At 37.0% G+C, this 12,074-nt stretch overlaps 1 pseudogene; it reads left to right on the top strand.

The window, feature by feature from the left end:
- Positions 1–12,074, top strand: part of LOC129011852 (putative ankyrin repeat domain-containing protein 20A2) — a 42,877-nt pseudogene that overhangs the window by 19,034 nt on the left and 11,769 nt on the right.

Genomic DNA, 12,074 nt, shown 5'->3' on the forward strand with positions numbered 1-12,074 from the left:
CATGCATCACTGTGCATTCTGATGCTTTTAATGTTCTGTACATTTATTATTGATTTAAAATGCATTCTACCTTTTTTTAATAGATTTTGGAAGTTCTGATGAATCTACAGTCAGGTGGGATTTTATAGATTTAAAAAATTATGTTAACTAAGAAAATATAGATGGAAGAAACTAATATCTGTTGAGTGTTGTATACTGGGCTAGGCATCCTAATATCTTCTATGCATTTATCATCTCATAAAGCCATCACAACATCTGTGTTCCTATAACCTACTATTAAATAAACAACTATGGATTAGAGCAGTTGATTAATTGCCTTATAATCCCATAGTCAACAAGTAGCTGACCTACAGTTTGACCGTCAGCCTGCCTGGCTTCCAAATCCCTTCTCTTGCTCCTCAGCATAGATTGATAGACATCTGTGCAGCACTTGGATCAAGGTATAGGTCTGAATCAGATTAATCAGATTCATTTATTTAATTAACATCTAAATTAATGAGAGTTTAAATACCTTAAATACCTTAAACTCTCATTTAAGGTTATTCTTAGAATGTGGTTAGTCCAATAGTTTGTCCTAATAAATTTGACAATTTCAGTGGTAACCAGTATCTTGTTTTTACCATCAAAGGCATTACGGCAGATCTTACTTAGCTTTGGCCATAGGACTGTAAGTTTTACAAAAGCAAGTTTAGGCAAGTCTTAGAGAGAAATTATTTGACTTCCCAGTTTGGTTTTCCATTTAGGCAAGTATTTCTGCTTACTTCCATAATACTTTTTTTAGTCTTGTTTCTTTTTCCATGACTTTTCTATAATCTTGTCTTGATTTTTTAGAACTTTCTTCTCTGCTTTTCTTGCTGTTTCTTTTGTTCTATTATCTTTTCAAATTCTGCTGACTATGTATTCCCAGTTTTCCTATAGACAGAATCAAGAGGACATAGACTTACAGAATTTTAAGGAATCTTAGAATGAATTAAAATACCTTCTAGTATTTTTACCTGTATTGAATATTCTGGTCAAGTGATTCTCTAGATAGAGAATGTGAGGCTCAAAGAGATTAGGATGCTTTTTTTTTAGACATAGGAATTGGCAGAAATGAGATTTGAACTCATTTTAAAGCCCAGTACTCTTTCTTCTTTTTATATCCTATTTGCATGTGTTTTAATAATACAAGTGGGAGTGAGTCAGGTGCACCCAGTGGATGGTATGAGAATGGAATTAGCTGGTGAACCCAATGGAAGTAGATAAGAATGGAATGAGCAAGGGAAGGCCAAGTTTGAAGAGAAACAACACTGGATTAGATAGGAGTATGGACTCTTCAATAAGAGATCAAAATATTGGGGTTTATGACAAGTTTGATAAAGAGAAATTATAAAGATGAAGGACACAAGATGTTGGGAATTATCTACAAAGGCACATTAAAATAGAAGGTTCAATGGAGCTCTAAAAAGTTTGCTGCTTTTTTTTTAAATCAAGGACTGACAAACTTGATGATTTTTACTGAAAGATGCTAAAACATTTTGAGACACTGGAAAGAGTGTCTACAGCAGATAGAAATGTGGTATCATCTACATCCGTCCTGACTCTGAGAGGGGTGGCTTAGAGCCCCTGGAGTACTAAGGGGCTGGAGATTGCTGAACTACATAGATGTGTGGCCCAGGACTGGTGGCCTCTTCACCTCTGCCTCTGTTCCCGATTCACTGATGTCCTTCCCATGTCCATGTAGGCTGGGTCAGGGACATGATTGGCTGGCAAATCAGTCATGGAGTTCAGTTGGGTAGTTGGTAGTGTGTCTAGCTGGGGGCAGGTGATGGAGACTCCAGTTAGCTTGTTTTTTAGGAGCAGGGATATAGAGAGCTCCTACTCCTGGTCATTTGAGGCCATCCTTTCAGGAATCTGTGGTTTCATAGACTGAAGATTTGAAGATTGGAGACTTCTGTGGAGCCCTGCAGAAGTGGAATCTGGAAGTGGGAGCCCATGGGAAGACAGATACTTAGTACTTAGGGAAATAGAGGTACAACTACCAGGGCTCTGTTTTTCTGGCAGTCTCTCTCCTTGGGTGTCTGAGGGCCTATGAAAATTTTTAAGGGCTTGCTAGTTTATGTGGACCTGAATAAGGTAGGACCTATAGAGTGAAAATAATGGGATTTTATAATTGTTAATATTTTAATCTTTCTGGGAAAAGTATTCTCAATAAGAATATACACTTTTGTTATTTGACTTTTGTACATGTAGCTTTCACACATTTCAAATATTGCAGGGGATTTCCTGTACCGATTTAGGGCAAAGGAAAGCAATAGGACCTTCCTAAGTGGGTTCCATGTTGAGGTATCAAGACTGCCATTTTGAAGTGATGCAGATTAGTCTTTTAACCAGAGATAGATCATGGAAAAGAGACAGTGCATCTTTCTACCTTGTTTTAGGTCATCAGTTTTCTTCCAGTTTAGGTAGCAAAATTTATGCCATCCATTAATTGAATTTTAAGTTCAGCTTCAGGACAGATAATTTGTGAGGGTAAATTATCGTCAGGCTCTGCCAATATATTGACTGTCACTATTTGTTATGAAGTTCAAGGTTAGTTTTCATTGAATATTTTATAGATTTAGACAGGTGGAGGCAGAAATAGGTAACTAAAATCTATTTTTAGAACAGAGGACATATTTTAATTATATCAAGAATCATAATTTAATATATAGATCGCTGACATTTTCCCAGATTATGTTTTCCTTTTTTGAGGGGAAGCTGGATATAAACTGGCAGTTAAAAAAAATTGTAAAGAAATCAACTTGCTCATTTTCATTGTGTATTTTTGCTCTCAAGCATTTTCCATGAACTGTGTGTGGATTCATTGCCTGCATTGGATGACAAAGACTTGAGTGTTGCTACTAAGGTAAAGTGGTCTCTTGTAAAATTAATTTTCTCACTCCGAATGTAGTTTTGCATAGTATTTACTTTTCAAATTTAGCAGTGGTTTACCTATCATTGTTTAATGGTGGTAATGGAAAGTTGGTCAGAGAAAAACATACATATGGCTAGTTGATTCAAAAAATTTGTTTAACTTTGGTAACTAACAAAGATTGATAAGTTCTGTGACAGGATGGGAGCTGAAAAAAATGAACTGGAAAATAAGTAGCGACAGGAAAATCACATTACAAAATGCTTTCTCCAATAGAGGAAATATGAAATTTGGTTAAGGTCTATTTGGATAAATACTAACACTTTGACTTTTAAATCATATGAGTGTGACTTTCTTAATATTTATGCCTGTATAACTCTTCAGTGGATCAAATTATTTGCAGTAATTATGGAATCCTCCTGGTAATTTTTAGTGGCAAAATGTTCAGCACATAGCATATAGCTTTTGTTCTTGGAAACTTATTATTTTGGTATCATACAGTTTTTAGGAGAGATTGTTTCTCTACTTACATTATTGGTTCTGCAGTGAGACTAAAAAAATATAAAAAATTGTAGAAAAATAGCTGAGTGTGGTGGCGTACACCTGTAGTCCCTGCTACTTGGGAGTTTGATGCAGGAAGATTGCTTGAACCCAGGAGTTTGAGAATAGCCTGGGCAACAGTGTATCTGATTTAAAAATATAAATTGTGGAAATGTAGAAATTTGAATTTATGTTCTCAAAATTTGTATTGCAAAGGGATTTTTGTGTGGTTTATGAGTTGTCCATGAAGAGTTTATATAAAACTCTTCATCTAATTGAATAACATGTATTTTGCTGCAAATAACCAGTTCTAGAAGCAGAGACTCTTAATACCAATATTGTAAGACTTTACCATCATAATTTTGTCATTGTAGTTTATTTAAAATATTTACTTGGCCAGGCGTGGTGGCTCACACCTGTAATCCCAGCACTTTTGGAGGCCGAGGTGGGTAGATCACCTGAGGTCAGGAGTTCAAGATCAGCCTGGCCAACGTGGTGAAACCCTGTCTCTAAGAAAAAAAAAAAAAAAAAAGCACAAAAATGAACCATGATGGCGCATGCCTGTAATCCCAGCTGCTCAGGAGGCCAAGGCAGGAGAATCACTTGAACCCAGGAGGCGGAGGTTGCAGTGAGCCAAGATCACACCATTGCACTCCAGCCTGGGTGACAGAGCAAGACTACATCTTAAAAAGCAAAATAAAATAAAATAACCACTCAAAGTCCTTATATCATATTCTGAAATTTTGAATTTCAGAAGGTTTTCTATGTAGTTGTTTAAACAATCATTGGAAGCTCCTGCATACCATAGGCTACCCGAGGTCAGTAAACGTATTTGTGTGTATCCTGGAGTACCTAGAATACAGTCTTCCATGTAAGAAGCATTTTACTTGTTGTTTTTTGAGATGGGGTTTCACTCTGTCACCCAGGCTGGAGGGCACTGGTGAGATCTTGGCTCACTCCGATCTCCGTTTCCTGGGCTCAGGTGATCCTCACACTTCAGCCATCCAAGGAGTTGAAACAATAGAGCTATGTCACCATAGATCTGTGTCACCATGCTTGGCTGAGTTTTGTACAGACAGGGTTTTGCCTTGTTGCCCAGGCTGGTCTTTAACTGTTGGGCTCAAGTGTTCTGCCCGCCTCAGCCTCTCAAAGTGTTGGGGTTACAGGCATGAGACATTCAGCCTTAATAGTTGTTTAATCTGAATAAATAGACAAATGAATTTTTATATAATGGAATGTTATAAGTAATATAATATACCTAATGTATCTAACAATTAAATATTGTATTTAAAATATTGCTTACATTTGTATTATTTTTTAATATTTAAGGGTGTATAAGTTTTGATGTGTTATGTTGAGAAATTATGCCATAATTAAAAAGGAAATAAATTAGAAATAGGTCATCAGTAGCAAAGAGGGTTACAATATATTTTCTAGTATCATTCAACTGGAATCTTAATATTGAGATTTTAGATTAACATTTCTTAAGCTTTTTATTAGCCCCAACTCATGTTCTATTAAATATACCTTTTCAAGCTATACATTACTCTTTATTATTATTATTATTATTATACTTTAGGTTCTAGGGTACATGTGCACAATGTGCAGGTTTGTTACATGTGTATACATGTGCCATGTTGGTGTGCTGCACCCATTAACTGGTCATTTACATTAGGTATATCTCCTAATGCTATCCCTCCTCCCTGCCCCCACCCCACAACAGGCCCCAGTGTGTGATGATCCCCTTCCTGTGTCTAAGTGTTCTCATTGTTCAGTTCCCACCTATGAGTGAGAACATGTGGTGTTTGGTTTTCTGTCCTTGCGACAGTTTGCTGAGAATGATGGTTTCCAGCTTCATCCATGTCCCTACAAAAGACATGAACTCATCCTTTTTTATGTCTGCATAGTATTCCATGGTTTATATGTGCCACATTTTCTTAATCCAGTCTATTACTGATGGACATTTGCTTTGGTTCCAAGTCTTTGCTATTGTGAATAGTGCCGCAATAAACATACGTGTGCATGTGTCTTTATAGCAGCATGATTTATAATCCTTTGGGTGTATACCCAATAATGGGATGACTAGGTCAAATGGCATTTCTAGTTCTAGAACCTTGAGGAATTGCCACACTGTCTTCCACAGTGGTTGAACTGGTTTACCATCCCACCAACAGTGTAATAGTGTTCCTATTTCTCCACATCCTCTCCAGCACCTGTTTCCTGACGTTTTAATGATCACCATTCTAACTGGTGTGAGATGGTATCTCACTATGGTTTTGATTTGCATTTCTCTGATGGCCAGTGATGATGAGCATTTTTTCATGTCTCTGCCATACATTACTCTTTAGAATTCTGGTGACCAATTCTTTTTCTGGGTGGAAAGTTGATGGAAAGTTCCAGTTTTCTCTCTCTGTTATAATAGTGTTCTTTCAGGTAGTGGTAGATGACCATATTTAGCTAATTGAATGTCTTATAGTAATAAAGTCTATCACAGAAGTACTTACAAAAAACTAATTTTAGCATAAATATTAATTAGTATTATCAGGGATATGAAAGACCAAAAGGCTCTATTATAGTTCTATTTCCCCATGTACTTTATTGTACTTCATGTTGTTTCTTTTCTTTCTTGGCTTAAGCTCATATTTCATTGACCAATTAGGCTTGTTTTTTGCTTGTATCTCTCTTCATTCTCACATTTTAAATTGAAATTTTTGGGGAGTCAGGGTCTTGCTCTGTTGCCCAGGCTGCAGTGTAGTGGCATGATCTTGGCACGCTACAGTCTCCACCTCTCAGGCTCAAGTGATCCTCCCACATCAGCTTCCCAAGCAGCTGGGACTATAGGCACACACCATCATGCCTGACTCCTTTTGGTATTTTTTGTGCAGAGATGTGTTCTCATTATGTTGCCCAGGCAGGTCTCGAATTCCTGAACTCAAGCAGTCCACCCACCTTGGCCTTGCAAAGGGCTGAGATTACAGGTATGAGCCACCATGCCTGGGCAACATTGAGATTGATTTAAATAAATTGATTAGGGATGGGTGTGGTGGTGCACACTGCTTATCTCAACACTTTGGGAGGCAGAAGTGGAAGATTTACTTGAGCCTAGGCATTTGAGACCAGACTGGGCAGTATAATGAGGCCTTGTCTCTACAAAGATAACAATAAAAACATTAGCATGGCATGATGGTACGCACCAGTAGTTCCAGCTCTTCAGAAATTTGAGGTGGGAAGATTGCTTGAGGTCAGGAGTTTGAGACCACAGTGAGCCATGATCAGGCCCCTGCATTCTAGCCCTGGGTTGACAGAGTGAGACCCAGTTTCATAAAAAGAGATTGATAAGAAACTATTGATGCAACTCATTATAATTTTAAAATGGAAACTAATTCTTGATATTACCTTAGCAGTGTGTCCCCGAGAAAGTGTCAGAGCCTTTACGTGGACCTTCCCATGGAAAAGGAAACAGAATAGTCAATGGAAAAGGAGAAGGTGAGAACCTTATTTTATTTAAAAAGGCATTTGATGGAGGCTGGGCACAGTGGCTCACGCCTGTAATCCCAGCACTTTGGGAGGCCGAGGTGGGCGGATCACGAGGTCAGGAGATCGAGACCATCCTGGCTAACATGGTGAAACTCCATCTGTACTAAAAATACAAAAAAATTAGCCAGGCGTGGTGGGAGGCGCCTGTAGTCTCAGCTACTTGGGAGGTTGAGGCAGGAGAATGGCGTGATCCCGGGAGGCGGAGCTTACAGTAAGCGGAGATCGCACCACTGTACTCCAGCCTGGGTGACAGAGTGAGACTCCATCTAAAAAAAAAAAAAATTCATTTGATGGAATGTTTCTTTGAAAATATGGGCACTAATTGAGTCTAATAGCTAAAGAAAATGTCCTATTAACTGTATAATAAGTAAAGGAGAAGTGAAATGGTGATAAGTTGTGTCTCTAACCAAGGGTCAGCAGTTGATTCTATTGGGAGTACCACTAAAAGAGCTGAGTTATGAATTCCATTTTAAGATACTCTAAGACCTGAGGCAAGTCAGGAGAGAGGGAAGAGGAAATGAATAAAAGAGAAAGAAAGAATGAGGAGGGCAGAGTGTACATGGAATAAATAAAAACACATACGCGGATGTATGTAATGGAGGGTAGTAAAGTCAAATTGATCTGTAGAAGAAGGAGGAACCGGGTGTTAGAAATAGGAAGGAAGATAAAGTGAGCTTCCAGTACCAACATGTGTCAGAGAATTAGAGAAACGTTTTCCTACTCTTGCTGCCATCCTCACTACTGGGGAGGCATTAAGGATTGAGGTACTTTACCACACAGACCTGTGTTTTATCTACCATAGATGAACATCACCATAAATGGTCAGCCATGTATGGCTATAATTTGGTTTTAAAGAAAATGTTGTAACCTCATAGGATAGTATCATATAGGCCAAATTAACATAATTGAAAAGAATAGTGTTGGGTGATTTATGCAGAAGAAATTAATTAGAGAAGGTATAGCCTAATTAAAAGTTCATTAGAAACATTATGGTTCATAATGTAGTATTAAATTCAGGGACATAATAGGGAAGAAATTGAGGCTAGGCCAAAAAGGGCAATTAGGGTAAACCAATATGGAATCACATAAAGTGTAAAACAGGGCATTCAGATTGTCATGAATTAGTTGAGGAGCTTCTGGAAAGTGCACGTTCTGATTCAGCAGGTATGGCAGTCTGCATTTCTCATGAGTACTCAGGTGATGTGGGTGCTGGTCCTTGGACACAGCTCTGAATATCAAGGGAATAGCCTTCCTTTAGAGAAATCTGGAAAAAGAACCATTGGAGAGCGATTTAAAAAATAACAGAATCCAGGGAAAGCATTAATTTCCTTTTATTTCTGAGCCTGATTCTAGCCACAGGGGAAGGAAAATGGGATGAAAAAAGAGAGATTACAGGTGTATACTACTGCTGAATACAGATGAAAAAAGTGCTCACAATTATCCATAAAAAGCAGTTAGGAAGGGAAGCATCAGGACGACAGATCTAAAAATCACTTTTTCAAAGGAAGCGGGATTGTGAAAGGACACAGAGGGAGGAAAGAAAGACATTTGCTGGGGTCTTGGGAGTTAAAGCCAAGTAAACTTGAGACAACTCACTTGCAGTTGCTTCAGCATATGCCCAGTCTCACAAAAGAGGTTATTGCTGTGGAGGGTACTGGAGGCAGGAGGGAGTGCTAGAGTTGGGGTAAACCACAGCAGCTCATTTCACTTGATAACTGTCAGGCCTCAGAGAGAGAAGTTTCACTGACATGAGTGAATAAGATGAGATTAAGTTGCATATAGATGCTTTGGCTAATTTTTTTGGAGACAGTTCTTTGATATGATAGCTGTTTTATAAAAGTCCTTTACAGTGTAAGATAATATACCAAACTCAGTTAATTTTAAAAGCAATCATATTATAAAATTCATTCAGTGAATACCAAAATTCTCATTTTCAATAAATACTGCACTGATTTTGAAATATAAATGTGTATTCATATCCAGCAAGTCCGTGGTAATTCAGTGTTTTCTTTTTTGATAAATATTTTTATATTGGAAGCTTATTTGACATGGTTTATTTGATGTGTTTTATGGAACGCCTTGCACAAGTGGATCAAGGAGCTCTAATTCAAGGCCAAATGAGGGGATAGGAGAAATGTAGGTGTTGCAGTAGCCCATGTGGTCATGGGAAAAATGAGTACTTTGATTAGCTGTCATTTCATAAGTGTGTATCCTAGCTGATCAATGTAGAACACTTTCTTTGATGAGAGGTGAATCACACATTCACCTGAACTGTCATCCCAACTGTGTATTTCCTCAGCAACAGGACAAGGGGAATTTATTTGTGGTGTGCTGGCAGCAATGCCTCTGATGTGTTGAGTTAAAATACTCTGTACATTCACCATCAGCTTTGACATTGATTCCCTCAGGTTTGATTTGCTCCTCATCAGCCCACATGTTCATGGAGATATCCATGCTTTCCTATTTTAGGTATAGGCATTTGAAACATAATCTCACTACTGAAATGTAAACTGTGCATTTTAGGAATCTTATATTCCTATTTTCCTCATTATGTTTCTGTCATGTTGCTGTCCTAGGCAATGAAAAGAAGAAGCCAAGAAGAACCCTCAAAACCTTAAGTAATTATTTTTATAGCTAGTCATGAGAATTCAGCTCGATAGTGATACTGCATGAATGTTTGGTTGGCCCTGTCATACTTACATATAATTGATGACATATCCCCTTTGCTTTGTAGGGCTTCCTGCAAAACATCCTTCCTTGAAGGTAATTAATTATGTATATTTTTTGAATCACTAACTCCATATTGTATAAAATATATATGATTTATGAATCATTTTCTTTTAAAACCCATTCAGCCTAGCACTGAAATGGAAGATCCTGCTGTGAAAGGAGTAGTACAAAGAAACAATGTACAGACATTGAGAGCAGGTACATATTCAATACAAATGGAATGCTGGAAATAAGTACATTAAATGATTGGAAGTACTCACATTATTCTTACCCCTAATTCTGTTGGTTCAAAATTGAATGGAAGGCATTGACATAAATGTTATTGTTGGTATCCATATTTGAATAAAAATAAATTTAGAAGCACAAAAAAGATTTTAAAAATGTAAGCTTTAACTCAGATGTTTCTCTTTTAATATTTTGAATAGCATGAAGTTTTCAGTATAAAATTTTTATACTTGTCAGGGATTCAAAGCAGTGAATTTTGAGACTCTAAGATATTTCCATTGATTTATATGCTAGTTGGAGTTCTGATCTTTACCCAGAGGAAAGCTTTACTTATTAACGTGTCAGTTTCTGTTTTAACTTTAGAGGCTTGCTTCTAGTGTTATTACACTGATGATCTGAAGCCAATCAGATGTTCTAGTGAGCAAGACTGTGTGTGTATGTGTGTGTATAGGTGTGTGTATGTGTGTGTTTGTGGCATCTTTGACTATTAAAAATGAGGAAAGTAATTATTCATTTATAACTGGTAGACACAGTATTTTAAAATGGTGATTTTGAGACTTTTTGGTGTTAAGGTTTTTAAAACATGATTGCATAGAGGCTACTGACATCATAAGTTGGTTGTTTTTCATTTCAATGCCCTTTTGAAATCTTTAACTGTATTGTGATGCTCAGAAATAATATGCAGAATTTTTTATTTGTGTCCTAAAATGGTATGTGAGTGGTTATACACTTTACATACCTTTCTGCCACTTTCTTTGGTGTATTTTGTATTATATTTTCCAGATGTATCCACATTGATATGATTATCTCTGGTTTAATTCATTTTACACTTTTCATTGTATTCCCTTATACCACATTAACCACATTTAGTTAGACTCTCCTGTTGCTGATAAATGAAGAAAGAAAGAAAAAGAAAAATAATATCAGATTAAGAGGGCTTTTCTTTAATCAGTTTGTATCTATTAATATTTACTATATGAGAGTTTAAAGTTGAAAAGTTCAGAATACAAGCATGCACCACCATATTTTATAAATGTCCTTAGAACTATGACTTGTGAGCCTTTAGCCTATGAAGTTAGGACAATTCATTTCTCTGAAGAAGTTTGCTGTGCTGTTCTCAGAAAAGAAAAATGAAAATAGCAAACGATATTGTCTTATTTGACCTCTTGGACATCCTTGAAGGAAACTGAAACTCCAAGGATACTCGGATCAAAATTCAGAACTAATGTTTTGAACAATATAGTTTGTGAATGTCCAGTGATCATGAGCCCTTGATGGGGAAATGACCTTTCAAGTTTCACTTTTGCATTTTTTTCTCTTTTCCTTGACTTGTCTTAAAAGCTTAAATTCAACCGTTTTATTTTTACAGAAACCAGGAATATAACTTTTAAAATATATGTCTGTCCTGTCTCACAGTGTTGTTTACTCTTCAGATCTTGTGCGAACATAGACTTATATGGGAACATTTATGTTTTTTGTTTGTTTGTTTGTGTTTTTGAGACAGAGTCTTGCTCTGTCACCAAGGCTGGAGTGCATTGGCTCAGTCTTGGCTCATTACCACCTCTGCCTCTCGGGTTCAAGCAATTCTCCTGCCTCAGCCCCTCGAGTAGCTGATACTACCTGCACGTGCTACCATACACTGCTAATTTTTCTATTTTTAGTACAGATGGGGTTTCAGCATGTTGGCCAGGCTGCTCTCAAACTCCTGACCTCAGGTGATCTGCCCACCCCGGCTTGCCAATGTGCTGGGATTACAGGTGGGAGCCACTGTGCCAGCTACAGATAAGATTTTTAAGGCTAATATATTTTATACAATTCTTTGGTCTATGTGAATTCTGAAGGTATTCATGCATTGAGGGAAGATTATCTCAGTTTAATGAAAGCAGTTTTTAATTTAATGTATATTCATTAAATTTTTTTTTGAAGTTTTTGTCTCTAGTACACAGAAACACACAATAATGTCATGCGCATTTGACCTTAATGTGTTTATGCACAAACTTAGTTATTCAAATATTTTCTTATCCCTGAAGAATCTTAATTACTAATAAACAAATTTCTCATGGAAAACAACATATATAATAGAGATCATTGAGTGATTGAAAGTAAATTGTAGTAAATAACAGAAGCTTAGAACAAGTTAAGTAAACTT

The sequence above is a fragment of the Pongo pygmaeus genome, chromosome 14 (assembly GCF_028885625.2).
Source record: "Pongo pygmaeus isolate AG05252 chromosome 14, NHGRI_mPonPyg2-v2.0_pri, whole genome shotgun sequence".
Classification (NCBI taxonomy): domain Eukaryota; kingdom Metazoa; phylum Chordata; class Mammalia; order Primates; family Hominidae; genus Pongo; species Pongo pygmaeus.